The following is a 19216-nucleotide window of genomic DNA, read 5'->3' on the forward strand; positions in this document are numbered from 1 at the left end:
AGAGGCTTTTATGGGAACCCAAGTCCCCTTTTGACACGACTTCCTCGTGCTTAAATTTCAGGTTGAGTTACAGACGTGAACATTTTCTGGTTGGATATCTTTCATTGTCAAAGGGGATTAGGCCAGTGATTATTTACATGCACCTCTATTACACAGAGTCTGTTTCTTTTCTTTCCACCCCCCCACCATGTAATTCCACATAATATGTAAACATTGACTAAAGCAGTCCCATAGATGGGGGAGAGGGAGCGAGTGAGGCTCCTGCTACGCAAAGTGAAATGGGTAGGGCGAGATCTCTGAGCTGGGAGATGCCGGTAGGGCCGATGCTTCGGGGAGAGCATCCTCTTCCCTCCGCACAGGGACACCGTTTGCCCAAGCGGCCAGGTTCGTCCTGGGACATCACCTTTCTGCACTGCGTTGGAGCTGGTCACAGCAGGAGGCTGAACGCTTGGCGCGATGGGCCGCTGGTTTGATCTAGGGCAGCTCCTCTGGAGCTTTGGCTGTTCCCCAAGAAACCGGGATATTTTTTTTAGAACCCAACATGCATGAGTTTTAAAAGAGATTTTTGATAGAAGTCCCATTTACTCCTTTATTTGGCTTGGGAGGCTGCAGTGGAACAGATTTCTGTACATATCCTTGAGTGTTATTTGATTAAGGTTATGACTGCTAATAAACACTCTGAGTCTATTCTCCTTCCCCACCACTTGTAGTTCAGGCTCACTGTTGCCTGCATGGGACTACACCATTTTATACCAGTGCAAGGGACCGGAGTGTTGATTCTGCTCCCCTTTCATCAGCTTACCGGTGTGCTGCTCACTTCTGATTTATTCCAGCTTTATAATGTAAGAGAAAATGGAAATGGGAGGAGTGCCAGGAGGGATTCTGGCACAATAACCAGTTTACTTCCTTTTCCTTCACTTTGCCATTTACAATCACAAGTTCTTCTATAAAACAGCTATGAGAAGAGCAGACATTGCCCAGGGGTAAGAAAACTCGAAGCTGCAGAATCAAACTGACAAAACCCAAAAATCTTGTTTGCAGTGTGGGAGAGAGAAGCAGGTTCTGCTTGGAAAGACAGAAGGGAGGAAGAAAGTAGGGACCCCAGAGGACTCCGTTCTACCTGTCGTCTAGAAAAGGAGCGTATTTCTTGGTATGGTTAGTCTTTTGCTACGTAAGAAAACAGTTTTAATTTTTCAGGAAGCAAAACAGACACCCCAGCTACCCAGCATCACCACAGCTGCGGCGGGAGATCTTAGCCAGTGCTCAGAGAAGGCTGGTAAGGGAATCATAGCCAAAACCAGCGACCCATGGACTAAGGCAAGAGATGGTCAGGCTCGTCTAGGGATACGTAGATTGTCTGGAGAGAAAGCAGCAGAGACTCAAGAGACTGCCTGCAGTCACCAACGTCTGGGGAATAATCAGGGTGCCGCAGAAGTTTAAAAAATTATGAATACGCCACGTGCGATGAAACAAAAATGTGCGTGGACGTACGCAGAATGCAAACTCCCTGCAAATGAAACCTCGCTCTGCGCTGAAAATGCGCGCTGATGGCCGTTGACGAATCCGCGAGAGCCCGGAGCGCTCCCTGTTCGCACCAAGCCTTTCTGCTCCCCTTTTCCTTGAAGGCTTGGGGGCCTTGATGCCTTTTTCCTGGACGTGGAGCACAGTCTCTCCACAACGGTCGTAATAAGTCTTGTGCGGCGCACTAATGAAAAGCTGTGTGGGCTAGTCCCTAATTACAACCATCAGTTAAGCTGTCAGAGGGAGCTCTCGGCCTCGGTTGTTTCGTTATTAGACTTTGGGCCTCGATGAGCTGCAATCAGGCATGAAAGGGCGACCTGAGCGGAGCCAGGGAGGTCTCCACTCCCCCACCGAGCTCGGGGGGCTTTAGTACTAGACCTAGTTTCTCAGGTCCGGGGCTTTACCTATTGCACTGCAGGGAGGGAGCTGGGAGCAGAGAGGAAGAGGAGGAGGAGAGCTCCACGGGGCACGCAGTCGCCTTGGGCACAACCAGCCATCTTTCCACACCCCTACATTTGCTGGCTTTTTAGGGTCTGCGGGCTTCATCGTTTTGAAGACAAGAAGCCGTTGCCTTCAACTTAGGCTTCCTGCGTAAAAGCTTAAGGACTTGCAGCTATATAGGTTTAGTTTGAATACAAATGTTATGCAGGGATGAGTCCAAGTCACGGTGTCTTTCAGCCACATCTGGGTTTTGAAGTGCCCCAAAGGAGGGTGTTGGGGGACTATTTCTCCACGCAGTGGTCCCTTTAAATTTCACACTAGACCCAGTGGAAAACAGACCTGCAGATGGTGGGTTTTAATGACAACAGCACCAGTTTATTTGAACTGGGGTCTTTATGGGGAGATGTGTTTGTTTTCTCAGACCACACATTATTAACTAATCCCTAGACTTTGTTTTTATAGTCGCATTGTGAGCAACTTCCCACTTTTCGCCCCTTTCCTCCGTCAAAACGTCTTTGGCTCTGCAGTTGTGTGTAAGGCATCGTAGGCTGCTGCTGCTCGGGATGGATTTCCATTCAGCAGTCCTGCCGCAGCTGCGGCTCTCCTTTCTAACCGGGAAAGTCAGACTGGGAATTTCCTTGTGCTCTTTGGAAATGATCAGCTACGGTCATTATGCATCCTGTTCCCTCTTGGTATGAAGGGGTAATAATATTTCTTTTGTCTTCCCTGTGTATCAGCCCCATTCTTATTCCAAAGCCCAGGTCTATCTCCTTTTCCCAGCTTCTCCTCTTCCAGGACAAGACTGTCACTTGCTGCATGCCTGTACTAGAAGAGAAGAGCCCATTTGCAAAGAGCCCAAAGCGAAACACTTGCAAGACCTTCTTCTGAAGTATTCGGTGATGTTAAACCAGACATGCCATGAGAACAGGCTCCGCTGTCAGCTTTTGGCTATTCCTCCACAGATTCGAGAAACCTCGAAATAAGCAATCGCGTTTTTGCAGTTGTGGCTGCAAGCGCTGCGCAAGAGGCGCTGGGCAAAGCCAACGCAGGCTGCCACGGCCGGCGTGCCGGGGAAGGGATGGGATTTTGGGCAACGGTTGCTCCTCGCCAGCTTTCCCACCTGCGCGTTTTGCGGAGAATCTCTTCTGATCGCTTCCAGCCTTCCCCTGACAAACAGCAATCTGAAATGAAACAGCCTGTTCTGGAGGAATTGCGGAGGTCGGGGGGGTCTCTGTTGTATAGCCCCGCACAGCTGTTAATCACCAAAATATCTCTGGCTCCCAGCAGCTGTCTGGTGTTTATCTTAGCCTGGATATCTACTGGCCGAGCCCACGGAGAGCAGGCTGTGCAGCCAAACCAAATACAAATGGAAGACAGATAATTTGCACACAAGGGTGTGCACGTGTATTTGGTGTGTGTGTACATATGCGTGTGTGTGTATACACACAGGCTTTGTTTATGTCCCGCTGCTGCGGCTGGAAGTGCACGTCAGTGATTTTCGTTTGAAATGAACACGTAATTTTGCGGATGTGTTGGCACATACCCGAAGGGAAGCCTAACGTATGTGTGTCGTACAGGTGGTTTAGGTGTGTGCTTCCAGGTGCGTGACCGTGACTCCGATAAGATCTCCTGCGCAGTAATTCCCCGTGCTTTCTCTAAGCCTTGCGAAGCTTTTTAGATAAACTGGAAAAACACAGGGCTTCCCAAGTCTTCCAGTACCAGTCAGCCACAGAGGCTTTAAAGTGCATCTAAAAGGCAGATTCCCTGGGCCAGCTGTGACTGTTTGGGAAACAAGAAGGAGGGAGAGGGTTCACAAAGTAAACTGTCCCACCTGCAGAAGAGGAGGAGGTCAACCTTGTGGCTCCAATTAACCTGTCCTCGCAGGGGTGTGAGGGCAAGGAGTTTGTATAAATCAGGCTCAGTTGAGGTTGGGTTTTGCAGGGAAGGGGTGAGAGAGGCAGCTCTTTTGGTGTGGTTGATGGATGCTTTGTGGTAAGGAGTGACCTGGGAGATTAAAGACTTGAGGAGTAACAAGGAGGATGTGAGCGTGTTATACCCTGATTTTTCTGAATACTTATCCCCCCTTTCCCCCCCCCCCCTTGTTTCCAGGTCCTTTCTGTAAAAGTCAGAGCATCCTGGGTTACCATGTGGCAGCTTGGTGCAGCGGAGAAAGTCCTGGCTGGATCTGAGTTGCTGCTTGTGTGATAAGGTAGGATTTGGGTGAACTTATGGGATGGTGGGAACCAACCGGAGATTTCTTTTAATGAATTGCCAGCTGCAAGTGTCCAGAGAAGCACAGGGTTGTGTTGCTGAATGTCATGAAGCTTCAAGCTAAGGGCATGTTTTTATTTACCTAGCAGTTGGTTGTATATTTAATGTTGTTTTGGAAAAGAATGCTTGAGGTCCTCGTTGCTGCTGACCCTCCCCTGAGGCTGCAGAGGCTGGCAAGCACGGAGAGTTACAGAAACTGGCTGCACGGGATGGTGTGTGCCTTTGACTTTTCTGAGCCCTGAGGGAGGCTGAGATCGTGCTGCTTCTTACACCGAGTTCCCTAGGGGCAGCTGCGCAGGATAAGCTGCAGTGCTGGCTTTTGGAGGCTGTGGTTTTTTTTGGTTGGCAGGAAGCAGGAGGCCTGTGCCGAGCTGTGTTTTGGGCTGTGCAAGACTGAGCATGAGGGGGTGTGCGTTTGCTTATCCCTAGTTTGCCTCTCGCTCTCTCTGAGTACAGTGAGTGCCTTGCATAGAGATTGTGCAACAAAGGCCAGGGCTTCTTCCAGAGGGGTTTGGCTTTCTTGGCTGTGAATGCCCAGCTTTCCTTCAGGTCCAACTCTGGTTTTTCTCAATTAACTTGCTCCAGATCCTGGGAACAGCCGCAGCTGTCCTTCCCTTCAGCCTAGAGCACCCACTTCCTTCTGCCTTACCTCATCCTGCGATTACTGTCCCACAGGGCACCCTGGGCTGCAGCAGCCTGTACATCTGTCCCGCCTTCTGTGTACGCAGCAAAGCCTCCGAGGATAAAAGAATGGAAGAGAAAGAAGCCAGTTGCCCAGGAGTAGTGTTTAGGCAGAAACATGCTTGTATTACGCACCTGGAGGCAGTGGGAGCGAGCTTGTGGTATGGGAAGAAGCGGTGCAGGGAGCTGGGGCTGAAATGAGGGTAGCAAGCTGTCAGGATGCTTCTGCTGGAGGCTTGGTGAAGAAACGCAGTCGCAGGAGAGAGCTTGTAGTGGCTCCTGTTCTCACCAAAAATGACGAACCCTTGGGCTCTCTAGCCGGAGCCTTTGCTGTAGGTGAGAGACTTCTCCAAAGGGAGAGACCAGCTTTCTGGAAGGCAGAGGACAGGAAGGGAGGAGTTCATCTGGACCAGACTCTCTAATAACTAACTAGTCAGCTGTTTCTTAATGTGCTGAGAGGATGTGGGAGCCCATGGGTTTGCTGAAATGTATGTGCAACGCTTGCTCCTTCTGAAGAGCCAAGAGTCTCTTGAACAGCGGAGGTGCAGTCCCCTTCCTCTCCCCCATGAAACACTGGGCTTAACTTACAGCCAGGAGGGGAAGGGTGTTTTGGATGGCCACACACTGGGGCTAATGTGCCGCCCTGAAGAGCGGAGTAAAGATGGGGAGGGCTCAGCGCTGGAGAAACACTCTGCACAGAAACACTGCTGTGCATTAGGGAGATGATGGTGGAAACAGCTCAGGAGGCATCTTGATGACAGGCCCAGCCTAGAACTGTGTCTGCTCTGGGTTTTTTTTTTTTTCTTGCAACCTTATTTCCAGCTTTGTAATGGGGAGCATAACCTCTGGCTTTGCTTCATCAGATGTGCTTGCAGCAGAGCTAAATAGAGCTGACAGATTGGGGCTCTGCTATTTCTATGGAGCTAGCACAGCATGAAGGAGGTGTGGAGACATATCTTAAGAGTCCTGATGCTCAGGATGTATCTGGGCACTTGTGGGGCTGGTGATGGTGGTGCAAACGGAGTGGCATGTTAGCCTAGCCCCCTTCCCACCCCAGAGGCAGAGAGGCACCTAAAATCTCGAGGGAAATTCCCAGGCTTCTGTGTCTTGGCTTGGGTCCTGTGCAAGCAGTGGGGTGTAGAGGGACAGTGGCCTAGCACTGCCACTGAGACAGCCCCTGCCAGCCAGGGAGCAGAGGGAGAGCGGAACAATAATGTTATCCACTGGCGGTGGCTTCAAATGGAAATCAGCTGCAAGTCCCCGTCCTGCCTGCTGAAAGCAGAGGGGCTGGGAAGACCTGCCTTGAAGGCTGTGGAGCAGCAGTAAGGTGATATGCTGAGAAAATACTACGTTCTTAATTGCCTGAGGGCTGCTGCTCTTCCTCAGCTTCCCACGCAGTCCTCTGTCACCACCACCAGCGTTTATGGCATCCGAGCCCCATCCCAACCTGATGTGCAGGGACAGACCTCTGCCGCCTCCCCCCCCCAGCCTTGGCGAGGGGTATCCCATGCAGGGCCTGGTACTTGGGCACTGGCATGAACATTTTTGGTCAGCTTACCCCCCCTGCCCTTGTTCTTTTAGGGAGAACAAGCCAGAGCTGCAGCCCAACTGCTGTCAGTGGGGGTCCTGTGGATATTTGTGCCTGAAAATCCCATCTTCCTTGCTGAGCTGTTGAGTCTGTGTTGTTCCTGGTCCCTACATGTTCAGGGAGCAGACATCCTGCTCTTCTCCATCCTCTCAATGTCCCTTTGCTGATGTTTAGTGTCAGTTGGGGACATTTGGTAGCCCACTGTGCCAGTCACCATGGGAAGACACCATGCTTCCCATAAACGTAGACAGGGGCATTGTTGCCTGCTTTAATGTGCTCTAATTTAAACAAAATGGTGTTTTCAAATGAGTTTGGTGGATTTTGTGGCAGGAGACAGTAACTCCCTGCAGTTAGAAAGGGCTTTTTTGGTAGAGAGGGGATTTTGCCTTTGAGTTAAGCTTGCAGGTTGCTGAGTTGGGTAACTCCTACAAGCAGAGCCTATATAGAAATGTATGTGAGCCCTTCTGTACCAGCAGGTCCTGCAGGCACACAGCTCGCCTTCCTGCAGTACTGTGAACTTCAGTGTGGCTCTGCTGATGCCTGGAGGGGTGGGGAGGGACTTCACTCTGGAGTCCACTGGCACTGGTCCCAGTCAGGATCAAGGTCACTTCTGTTGACCTGAGCTGCATTCAAAACAATCACTTAGGTGTGAAAAAAATCCACTGCCTGGTCCCTGTTCCCTGGGCTCCTTTAGTCCCCACCCAGTGTATTTTTTTTTAAATATTCTTAATGAGCTGTCATTTTGGCCAGGGCTCACTTGGCGATTTAAGGATGGTGCTAACAATGAGACCACGATGTCCAGGCCGAGGAAAAGGAGCGAGGGGCTTTCGGCCGGTTTATTTTTTTTTTTTTTTCCCCTGCTTGGTCTATAGTTGTTTTGAGTCCTGCAGTGATTTCTAACAGCTGGCCCAGCTATCATCCTGATCGTGTTGCTCTGTGCTTCAGTGAGCTGGGGGGGACTTGGCAACCCGGCAGCTGTCCGGAGCCTGAGCCATGAATGAGCTCAGAGGGGGAAGGAGAGAGGCTTGGATGGGAGAAAACTGTATTTGTGGTGGCTTTTTTGCCAAGTGAGAGGCTGACCGTGCTGACTGGATCCAGGCACAGCCCGAGCAGGTGCTGTGTGTGCTTTGCCCTTCCACGTTTCTCCTCCCGTGACCGTGTGGGTGCGCAGACGGTGGGGTGAAGCACCTCAAATCAGCCTGCGTCTGACCCATCGCTGCAGTGCTCGGCTCTGGGCATGGCTCACGCCTGCCCTGGGAACTCACATGTAGCTCTGCCGATGCGCTCCAGTGCTGATTTGCAGCCGGTCTCGGCTCTTTCTGCTCTGATGCCCCACACAGAGCTATTTTTTTTTTTTAAGCTGTACTTTCAGACCTTGGCCATGCAACCTGCTGACAGGCTGCCTTACGTTTTATGCTGCAGATCCTAAATGACAGAGCTGCGTGTAAAGATGTTTCTTTTGACCAACATCCACAGTGCATCTTGCAGCATCCTTCTGCCCAGTGCAGCGCTGTCCCTTGATGTCAGACCATACCTGATATCTCAAGCTGGTGTGCTGTGTGACGTTATCAGGATATTTTCTACCGTGCACAAGGCAGGGGCGAGCTTTTCAGCCCCTATTCCATGCTTGTGTCCTCCAGCATGTATTTCAAGCTGATGTGACATGTATGTTTAAACAGCTTCCTTAAAATAATCTATATAGACCCAGTTAAGTTGTAGCATAGTGTAAGGGCGTGATTCCTGTCTTGTAGAGCCTAAAGCACTCGAACATAGTGACCCCCCACTAAAATGTGGTTTGCAAAACAAACCCCCCTGCCGCTTCCGAGTCAGGTGTTGTGAACTGGGGGCAAACCAGAGAAACGTGTTATGGTGCTCTCCTCGAGTGAGAAGAGTTTGGCAAAATACCACAAGCTACTGCTTTTAAGTAGCTCGTCTTTAAGTAGGTTGCTGTCTCCGTTACCCAGGGCGCGTCGGCTTTCCCGGAGGGTACTGGAGGTTTCATTTTAAGTGCAGTCACCTTGGGATTCTTTGGAGATGTTGATGATGTGTGGCAGGATGATCTCCAGTACGTGGCGTGCAAATGGTAGAAAAGGCTGAAACCAAAACTCCTGTGAGACTGTGCATGCTGTGAGTTTTAAGGCTAAAGAAAATGAGGGGCTATTTTTCTTTCCTCTAGATGCGGGCTGTGTCAATGTGTCTTCACTATCGCCCCCTTTCCTAGCAAGCCTTGACTTCCCCGATACCTGATAAAAGCTCCTTGCAGCGTGCTGCAATGCTGTGCGGATGCAAGGCTGGCTGCTCTGCCTTCGTCTTAGCCATTGGCATCTAGAAAGCTCCTGGCTTGGGCCTGTGTGGTGCTGGCAGGTGTGTGTTATTCCTGACCTGCATCTTGCCTGGTCTTTCCATGGCTGACGCTGCTCTTCTGTCCTTTGCTAGCCTCATCCCCCAAAACGAAGCTCGGCAGGACCTCTCGGTTTTGATTTGTGCTGGTTGCTGCAGGTTTTATCAAGGATGATGCTCTGGGTGCGCTCCACCCTGGACCTGGGGCATGCTCCACTCTTTCTCTACTGCTGTGCTACAGCACATCTGCCCTGATGTGCTGCACTCCTGCTGTGAGATGATGAGGGATCAGGTGTTCATCCTACACTGAGCGGGCTGCCTTCCTTTTGGAAGGGATAGACTGAAGAGGCCAAGCCTAATGCTGTGGTAAAGTGGTGTTAAATTGGTCATTGTTTTGGGGCTTCTGAGGGCTTGTTTTCTTCTGAGCCTCTGCCCGTAGGGACCGTGAGAGAATGTAGGCAAACCACAAAGTGGGTCACCGGCAAACACCAGGCCATGGCAGTGTTCAGCCGTGCGCTGTAAACGAGCGAGTCTGCAGCTCTGTGAACAAACAACCTTTTGTACCTTAATGGTTATTGCAGATGCCAGGTCCCCCGCTCGTGTCTTTCCAGTCATCTGCCTAGGCAGATGCTGTGCTCTGGCAGGGAACAGGCCAGGAACTAGCTCCAGTGTTGGAAAGCCAGCCAATAATTGTACGTGGAAATAATACTTCTCCTGGGTTTATTTAGATGCAAGTGCCCTGGTGCTCTCTTGAGTGCGTATGTGCTACCAGGCAGTTACAGCAACAAGCTTTTTGCTATGCACCTGAAATTGCTTTTTCCCAGCTGCTTGCTTTGGGGGTGGGAGAGGTGGGCAGAGGAGAGGGAGGTGATGCTTTTATAAGCCATGGATGTGAGCTGATTGGGGGGAGGTAGTCTTAATTCTTCAGCATAATGTGGAATCGCAGTAGTGAGGTCCACGCTTAAATTAAGACAGATGAGTGCAAAAGGGGTTGTTGGATGAGATTGCTGTGTTTACTACAAGCGGGCCAAATCTACGTTCTCTTGGTTGTGGCTATAAACACCACGGATGCCTTAAGCTGTCTGGCATGCAGCTATTTCTGCTAAGATTAAGTTGAAATAGGAGTTTTAATGGCATGACATTGAACTTCGAATAAGGCTTTGGCTCTGTCACAGCTTTCTTCTGCAGTCGAGAGGAGGGAGCTCAGGCCTCTGTGCTGCTGCTTCTAACAATAAACCGTGCTTTGAGGTGTACGAAAGAGCACTAAAAGCTGACCTCCCTGCAAGTGATTTCCTTTGAGCTCTTGATTACGCTATAGCACATGCATCCCCTGTATGATCCAGGATGGATGATGTTCCATCCATTTCTTTTGAATACCTCATGGATCTCTTAACAGCTGTGAGCAATTTATTTTGGGTATAATCAGTTAATGTTTTGGTGAAGTGCTTTGAAGATGTACAGCGTCCTCAAATGCTGAGTATTGTTTCATTATTATTACTATTTAACATCTCTACGTAGCTGAACTACTGTCAGACATCTTCACTTAATAACGTATTTGGTGTCTGGATCTTTTCTGGAAAGGCAGATTTTTGGCAAAGGGGATGGTGGAATGATAGAACAGAGTTGGCGGTTACACAGTACCTGTCATCTGAGTCTCTCGGCGTGCCTTACAGGCACTAGTTAATTCTCACCGCTTGGTAAGGCAGTCTGGCTATCCATCTCTGTGCAGATGGGGAGGCTGAGGAGGAAAAGCGTGGCCTTTTTGAGGTCACACAGGAGGGGATTAGACCCAGATTCTCCAGAACCTGCTCTCCCCATTGCACTCACACAGTGCCCTTCCACTGCGTCTATGCCGTTGGCCTCACGGGAATCTCCTGCTCCTTACGAAGGGATCCGTATGCTCATTTTGGATCAAGAAGCATGCAACTGGGGTTTGCTGCCACGCAAAAGCTTGTGCGCTGTGGAGGCTGAAGTCCAAAGCAGTATGATACGTCCAGGGTAAATAGGAAGGCAAGACTGAGTGACTTTGGAAGTCATGCAAGTTTAGAGTAAGCTTTCTGTCATCAGGGTATGGCTTGTTGTCTTTGCGTTTTCTTCTTGTGATGCCACCTGGAGAATGGGCATTGATTACGTTATTTAATTTGCTTTCTGGCCGGCCGGATTGCTAGCAGAACTCTCCAAGGAGCTGCTGCTTGGGATGCTGTGGGAAACCAGTCTGTCGAAACCAGTCCGTCCAGAGGCCACCCGTCAGTATAAATTACCCTTCTGGGATGGATCGCCAGGCAGCGTTGTCAGTCTGAGCTGGTCCCTCTGTGTCAGGGCTGAGCAGCTTTCCTCACCTCTCCCGTGGCTGTTCAAACTGATTGCTGTCAATCCCCCACCTTTCACCAGAAACAAAAGGGCTTTAAAAATTGAGGAGGTGATATTAGGAGATAGAGCTGCGGGACTCTAGCAGGCAGTCCATCACGTCTTAGACATTAACATCTAGTCTAGAAGATTTGGAAAGCAGTTCTTCCCCCACGTGCATCTCCCAACCCACCCCAGAGACAACGTATAGCATGGAAACCAAAAAAAAAAAAAAATTAACTGGCGCTGCTATTCTGACAGATAAAGAGCAACTCTTCATAAAGGACCTCTGTGTTTTTCTTCCTGCCAAGAATCATTTAAACAGCGGTCATTAGCGACTTATCTTTCCTAAAACACTAGCAAAAGCTGACATCTCGGCGAGAGACTCCATCAGTCAATGTGCTGTGGTGGAGAACAGCTGTCTATAGCTCCAGCTGTTTGCACCCTACATGCGTGAATCCCCCTCCCTTAGACACGTGCTGGGACATGGTATTTACAGCTCTCTCGTAGGCTCATGTACTACTCCTAGCAAAGCTAGGGGTGACTGACAGTCCAAACAATGAGAGTAGGGAAAATTCCTCCTGCTTACTCATAGCTTTTTGCAGGGAGCTTTATCAAAGCCTTGCTCTTCCCAGGGAAAACTCTGCCTGATAACCCGGCATTACGGATAACCATCAGCTGGGGTGAGAACTGCCCTAAACAGCCATCAGTGGGACTGGGAATTGGGCTGCATATCCTGAGAGCTATGGAGCCTGTGAACCACTGGCAGCATATCTATCTTCCTAACATGCTCGTTAAGAAAACAATGTTACCTGCATCTTAAAGGTAGGGAATAAAGAGACTGTTGGCTGCCCTAAAGTCTCCTTGGTCCCTCTGTCTCCAGTTGGTGCTTTAACTGGGGTCTCTGAATTGCTCTTAAATGTCCCTTGCTCCCCATTTCACTAGGTGCAGGGACTTGAAAGGGATTTAAGCTGCCTAAATATGGCCCTTAACGACTGCCACAAAAGTGCATCCCAGGGAAGGGATGCAAACCAAGGGTTTCAGACCTTGGCCCCTTGTAGAATTCCGTGCAAAAGCCTCGCAGGGTTAAATCTGCAAATTTGCCAGCTGAGGGTTTTCAGGTTCCTTGTCTGTGCCAGGTTTATGCCTTAAGATGTCTACTGATGGCAATGCTTTGCAGGATCATCTCTTCTGGTCAGTGAGCTGAAGTTCAGGACTGGCAAGCCTGATAAGCTAAACCATCCTAGAATCTGCCTGGAACTTTAAAGGCTGGTTTATGACTGTTAAACTTGAAACCAATCAAGCCAAACTTGAAACCTATCTACTTTCTGAATTTTTCTTTCCTTGCTTGTTCAAATACTGGGAGGTAAGCCAGCTCTGGAAATGAAGTCACTTTTGAAAATGGCTGCTCTCCCCATAAGGAGGCTCTGAAAATTCCCATTGTAATTTTAAGTGATATTTTCTTTTTTGAAAAAAAAAAATCTTATGAACTTGGCCCCTGAATCAGTCCCTCCCAGCTGTCCTCAAGTTAAAAAGAGGGGAAAAAAGAGACACTGGCACTGCAAGACTTTTTTTTGACACAGATTTTATTGCGTAGGATTCAGCGCATTGACAGGCTATAAAAGTTTATTGAAAGCAGATACAGCCTGTCAATGGGCTGACCAATGCCCCTGGCTGGGATGCATCCTCAGGCTTCTGGTGGAGGGATCTGGGTTTTTTCCTGGGGTTTTTCTGCATTTTGACTGGGTCATCGCTGGGGAGAAGTTCTTGAAGGGGGATGCCCACCGTGAACCACCAGCATTGGCAAAGGGCTATGAGTCATTCCTGTGCAGAGATACGTGGCGCTGACAAGTTTTGTGGTGAGTCTTTTGGGGCTAAACACATGCCTGAGGTTAATACAGGCAAGTAGGTCTTTCCCTGGCAGCTAGCTAGCACTTAGATTAATATTCCTATTAGTGCAAGGGTGGCTTCCGATACCTCTTCAGCATCCCGTATGGAGTGTACAAGTTCTTCTACAGAAAGAGAAGCATCCATATCACAAAGCCCACCAGACAGGGAGAAAACCAGTGTCTCGTACTGTTACTTGTGTGCAGACAGCACCTTCCCTTGGGACTCTTCTGAACTTGGAAGGGAGTTTTTCCTATGAAAATTACTCTTTGTTTCAAGGGAAGGCTGGTTATTCAACTGAGTTGCAATTAAATGTTTTTGGAGTTCAGTGCCTTCCCTGAGCCAGGGCAAAAGTAGAAGAGGATCACAGCTTCATCTGCAAAATAGGGATGTGGCTCGATCTGCTTATTGTGCTGGTTGAAAATTGAAGTCGCTGAGATGAACATCTGCGTGATCGTTAATAAATGCCTGTGATAAATAACTAATCACTAATAAATAACTAATTCACTAATAAATAAGTGAACACCTTGCTGGGGTGCGTGAGGCTGTTGATGCAAAACATCGTGGCTAAGGTGATAGGAGCGAACTGTGGCTTGCCCCTCTCAATTCCTGACTGCTTGCTTCTGCAAACTACCTGGCACAACTTTAGCGTGAGTTTGACTTACTGTATGTGTGTAGAAAGAAAGAGTTGGAAGGTGTCAGGGATTGCCCACCAGAGATGGTGCTAGCTAGCATCCCTCTGGGGCTTTGCGGTTTATTCCAAGAGCAGCCTGTGCCGGTGATTTGGACTGAGGTGCCTCGTCGTGAACGGCAAGGACAAAGAGCTGGCTTACCTTCACATCTGCTGCCCCTGTGAAGAAGGCAGCTTCGTGTTGAGCTCCTGCGGCAAAGTTTGTCAGAAATGGAGTCGGGGTCCTGAAAGTGGTGAGCCGGGTGCCAGATTTGCTGCCTTGACAGGTCAGTGAACTTAAATAACTATGTGCCTTTGAGGCATTTCAGAGACCCCTAGTAAAAAAAGGGCTGTGTCCAGTTGCCAGACCCCTCACCTTGTTGGCCCGTGCCAATTTGGATGTGCTGTCAGAAGTCATTTGCTAGTGGCGTAGCGTTAGGTAAGAACCCTGTTTTTTGTATCCACAACAGTGTTGGATCAAGGTTGCCGCGTGTCATTTCATCACTCTGGCAAACGACAAGCTCAGGGCTTGGAGTGTGGAACCTTATTTTTAATAAAGGAAAAATCTTTGCACTTCTTTTCTGCATCTGTCAGCGATCTCACTTGGCTGAGCCCTGGAGGAGTTCATCTGGCCCTCATGTTAAGGAAAACCAACAAATTAGTACAGATGTTTTTGAGAGCTACGGGGATCAGGGATCAGTGATTTAATACTGCCTGATATTTGATAGGGGACGCCCAGGGAATATGTGCTGGAAACCAGGAAGTAATATTACATGAAATCAAAATATAAATATGTTCCTAAAGGTTTAGGTAATTTTTTGCAATTTCCCCTTGTATAGTCTTAAATGAGGTCTCTCCTTCTCCTCCTGTTCTTCCTGCACTTGTTCATGTAGGAGGCTTGTTCCTCTTGAGCCGGATTCAAAAATCCATTGAGTAAAATGGAGGCTTTCTGTGTGTTTTTTTGTGGGCTTTAGCTGAGCTGAGGAGCACACATTAAAAAACCAAGATGTTTTTGGAGGAAAGGAAGAGAAACTCAGAGGCGAGGGAGGAAAGTAGCCTTAACCACCATGGGTACAAGTTTGCCTTCAGGAAGCATTCAGGCTTTGGGATACAGGATTCATTGTGCCCTCCGGGCTTCTTCCAACCCTGAGAATTCACGAGGATCGGTTGGTGAAAATATGTGCAACTGGAGTTCTAAACACGGGGATGAGCCGAATAAAACCTGAGACCCAAAGCAGCTTTGATTTTTGCCTCTCCAGGGTATGCTTTGTAGTCCTCTGATTGACGTGGCCTAACAGGTAGTCCTAGCTTTTAGCTGCTCTGTAGTTCAAGCAGGCAACATGGGCAACATCGGGCAAATAAGGCTGTGAGAGACTAGCTGTAAGTCCTTCTGAGCTGTGCTTAACTTTCAGTGGCCATTGGACCAAATGACACTTCGGTTTAAAGCTCTTGCTGAGATACGTCTTTAGGAAGAGACAGCACGGTGGTGGGAGATCACAATGGCATAGCTTTTCTTGTTGAAATGCCAACAAGCTATTTTTCTGAAGGATTTGGGGGGTTACTTGAGTCCTGGTGGTCCGAAAGGGCACAAGTCTGTTGTCTTTTGGCATTTTGTATTCATGCATGTGTATAAGGTATGAAACCAAACGTAGAAAAGGAAGGTAAATTAATTTTTCACAAGTTTTGAGTTTGGCTAACTTCTCTGAGTAGACCTATCATGACTATAAGAAGTATCTGCAATTCTTCTTGATGGTTCTGACTTGATGCTTGTGTGTCATACTGGTGAGTCTTTGCCTGCCACATCTCTACCGTGGGCCTTCTGTATTGCTCAATGGCTTCCCCACTGCTGGGTTGGGTTTGCTGATACCTAAATAACTCACAGCAAGAGAATTTATTCACACCCTCCAAAAAACCACAAGATATGGAAAATTAATGTTATTCTTGACTCTCAAAAACATAAGAGTAACTGAGATGAAGTCATATAGGCTCAGCAATGACCATCAGGGGGATTTTGAAATTGTTCACAGACCCTCTCTGTGTCCCTGAGATGCCCGGGGTAGCCCAGCTGTTTGGCAGAGCGGGGGCGATACCCGATGCGCGTTGCTGCGTGCGCTAACGATTTTGAGAGTAAAGAATGGCTTTTCTCCCCAACTCGCTGCTGCTCTACCTGGAGCTGTCGGGGACCCCCATGCAGGCATAAATCAAGGGGAAGATGACAGGGTTGTGGCTGAAGATTATTATTTTTTTTGGCTCCTGGGTTGGAAAACTGGCCTTTTCATAAAGGTCACACCGTAGCTGACCTCTCAGGCAGGGCAGAGATGTTGCTAGAGATGAAGCGCATCCTTTGTGTAATATCGGACCCAAAAGTGTTAGGCAGTTTGGCTGTTCATCACCCATTGCTTCATAGCAGAAGATGACATGAACAGCAACTTTACTTTTTTTTTTCCCCCCCCACATTTCTCTTCTTATGCTTGGGCAAGGACCCAAAGCCTTCACGATGTGTAATGAGTTTACTAGTCCCTTACCAGTAGGATATTGTTCTGTTCTGGCTCTCGCTGCCATTTCTGAGCGTCAGAGGCACATCTTCTGGTGTGTGCCTGGAAGCATCTCTGGTATTCATGCTTGCGCTTCAGCTTATGGATTTGTTTTCAAATAAATGAAGTTTTTATGAATGTCATGTTGATGTTGCACTGAAGACAACGAATTAGAAGCCAATGGGCCTCTCAGTAGTGGAAGCATCGAGCCAAGGAAATCCAGAGCAGGGAGTGACGATGTTCTGCATTTCACACCGGGGAAATTCCAGTGATGGCTGCTCCTTTCCCTTTGCTCATGCAATTGTGCCTTTCCGCAGCACGTGGTGACTCAAGGATCGCTTGCCTGTCTTAGCCCACAATTTCCTGGCTTGCATCAGGGTTTCTGTAACTGTTTTGGTAGTCCTTCTACAGGGATAGGAAGGCTGAGGTTTTTGTAAGGCCTCAGTTGGCTTTAAACTGTATAAACTTTGTATTCCTTTTTACATCCAGCCTGCAAGCTTAAGGAACATATTCGACTCCAAAAAAATTTCTCAACTTAGTGACAAATCTGCTTCCTATAAACCCAAGCTGTTGGCATTTGCTGTTACCCTCCTTTAATGCTTTATTAATGAAGTTCTTTTACAGCTGTTCCGTTATTTCACCTGGGATAGGAGTCAGGGTCACAGGTGGATAATTCTGTGGGTCATCCTGTTTCTATCCTCTTAAAACTCTGGCACAACATAAGCTTTCTTCCAGCCCTCAGTGTTCCAAAGACTTATTAAAAGTCAACAGTAATGATCCAGAGCACTCTTTGGCCAGGTCCCTTTTAAATCTCAAATACAAGTTCTCTGGGCTTGCTGATTTCAAAATACCTCATTTACTAGCTGTGGCTTAACATCCTTCTTGGTTACTGTTGGATTAGAAGCTATTTCATCATCGCATGATACAAATAGATCCCATGGCTTCCTCTCAAATATAGAATGGCTGCTCGTATGGTTACAATACCTTGGAGCTGTGGATATACCCCTTTTCTGCTTGGCTAATTGCGGTTGTACTTATTGCATTGAGCCAATGCTGTTGTTAGGGGATTTTTGTTCCTTTAGAGTTACTTGAGGTGTCTGTCCCAAAGAGAATGATGCAGAGATTTTCTCTGTTTCCAGGCAGGGAAATCATCACCGTGCGGTGAGGCACTGTACGTAGCACAGAGCGTCGGTCCAGGGGCAGAGAGAAAAGGAAAGAGGGGCAAGAAAGCTTTTCTGCGGTGAAGAATATGGCACAACGGGAGGATGGGGGGTGCATTCATCTCCAGGCTCAGGAAACCTCTGTGAGATGTTAGAGTGGGATATGGGCTATGTGTATGGCCCAAGGAGAAAGGGCTCTCGGATCACGGCAAGACGATGATGGGGTGGAGGCACGAGGTGTAAAAAGGCTAGCTGGGATGGCACTGAGGTGCGATCGATGTGCATTACTGGCAGAAGAGAAAGCATCTGCACATGTAGAAGGGGTAGCCAAAGAGAAGACCAGTCTAACCCGGAGTACTCCAGGAAGTCTCATGGAGTCTCTACTTGGAGAGGTGCTGCTAACATGGAAATAAAAGGGTGAGAAGGGGAGCAAAGGAACAGTGATTTAGCAGTAAGCCAGGGAAGCACCAGCAAAGCAGAGGCAGAATGGAAGTCATCCTTTAATTGCTACCACATGGATGTGAAGAGCTTGGCTAACCAGTGGAGGAACTGGCATTGCACATCTGTGCATGAGCTTGACCTAGCTGTTACTGCAATGTGCTGGGAAGACTTGCAGAAGTGGAATGCGGAAAACCATTGGCCACAGACAGAGTGGGAGCAAGTGGGCAAAAAGGTACAATGTGGGTGTTTAGGTCTCTAGTAATGGAAAACCCGGTGATTCCTGCATGAAACAGCAAGTAGGAGATTAACCGGTGTCTGATACTGTCTGGCCAAACTGGTGAGCAGGGTGACTGCTCTGTGGGTGTGTTAGGTGGTTGTTTAAAGACGAGCATCGTTTTGGAAAAGTATTATAGAGAAACATCTGCTGGATCACTTCTGTTGCTACTTCTTATGCTTTATCACAGTCATTTTCTGAATCTCTTGAAATAGAGTACTGTATCCTATGTGGGAGATCTTCTTCTGCCAGTCTTGGTAGGTGAAAAGCAACCGTGCGCAGAATGGGAGCTCAGTAACTGCTCAATAACAAGCAAAGGTGGCTTCCAGGTTCCTGTAATGATGCTTTTCTCTCTGCTTCAGACAGTTTAAAAGTAGCCTGTGTGCCAATTGCTTGCATGTTCCTGCAGACCTACGTAGAGATTACAAGCTTTATAGTGCGACGGGTGAGCTGTTTGGGAATAAAAAAAAAATGCCCAGAGCTTCCATGCATGCTTCTGTTGGCTTTTCTGATTCCACATTAATTGAATACCTGCTGCCCTAGGGTTTAGCCCATTTAATAGATCCAGAGTTAAAAATTTTGGGCGAGTTCAACATAAATAGAGCCCAATTCTGGCAGTGTCAATGCAAAGAAACTCTACCCCTGTGACCTGTGTTACTTGTGATGGCTTCAGAAACTCTTTTGAAACTGAATGCTTCAATTATGTAGTTGTTTGCTTGATATTTACTTACTTAAGTACTTGCTGTGACATAGAAGAAAACAAGTAAATGTCAAGGAATAATGGCTATTACTGGTGATTTATTCTCAACCAGGTAATTTAATTGCCTTTCCTGATGGGTAACCAGATATGAGGATAGGGAAGAGTAAACTTGTATATCTTCCACTTGAAGGTTGTTGGCACTATGTCGTGGACCTTTCTCTAACTTGGGAAACACGGTCTGGAGGCTGCTGCTAAAAGGTAGATGTAAGCAGGAGAAAACCAGACACAGAACAGTTGTTAATGGTTCGCTGCCAAAACAGCAAGCTTTATTAAGTGAGATTTTGCCAGGCCTGAAAAAAACC

The 19216-nt window shown here is 48.2% G+C and overlaps 1 long non-coding RNA gene across 1 annotated transcript in view; it reads left to right on the forward strand.

Annotated features, from left to right (window-relative positions):
• Positions 1-3907: 3907 nt before the first annotated feature.
• LOC127025890 (uncharacterized) overlaps positions 3908-19216 on the forward strand; it is a 53111-nt gene continuing 37802 nt past the window's right edge. Inside the window, exons 1-2 of the long non-coding RNA XR_007767707.1 lie at positions 3908-3954; positions 4072-4171. This is a non-coding gene — a long non-coding RNA (uncharacterized LOC127025890). The remainder of the gene's footprint in view (positions 3955-4071; positions 4172-19216) is intronic.

Source organism: Gymnogyps californianus, chromosome 25 (genome assembly GCF_018139145.2).
Source record: "Gymnogyps californianus isolate 813 chromosome 25, ASM1813914v2, whole genome shotgun sequence".
In the NCBI taxonomy this organism is placed as follows: domain Eukaryota; kingdom Metazoa; phylum Chordata; class Aves; order Accipitriformes; family Cathartidae; genus Gymnogyps; species Gymnogyps californianus.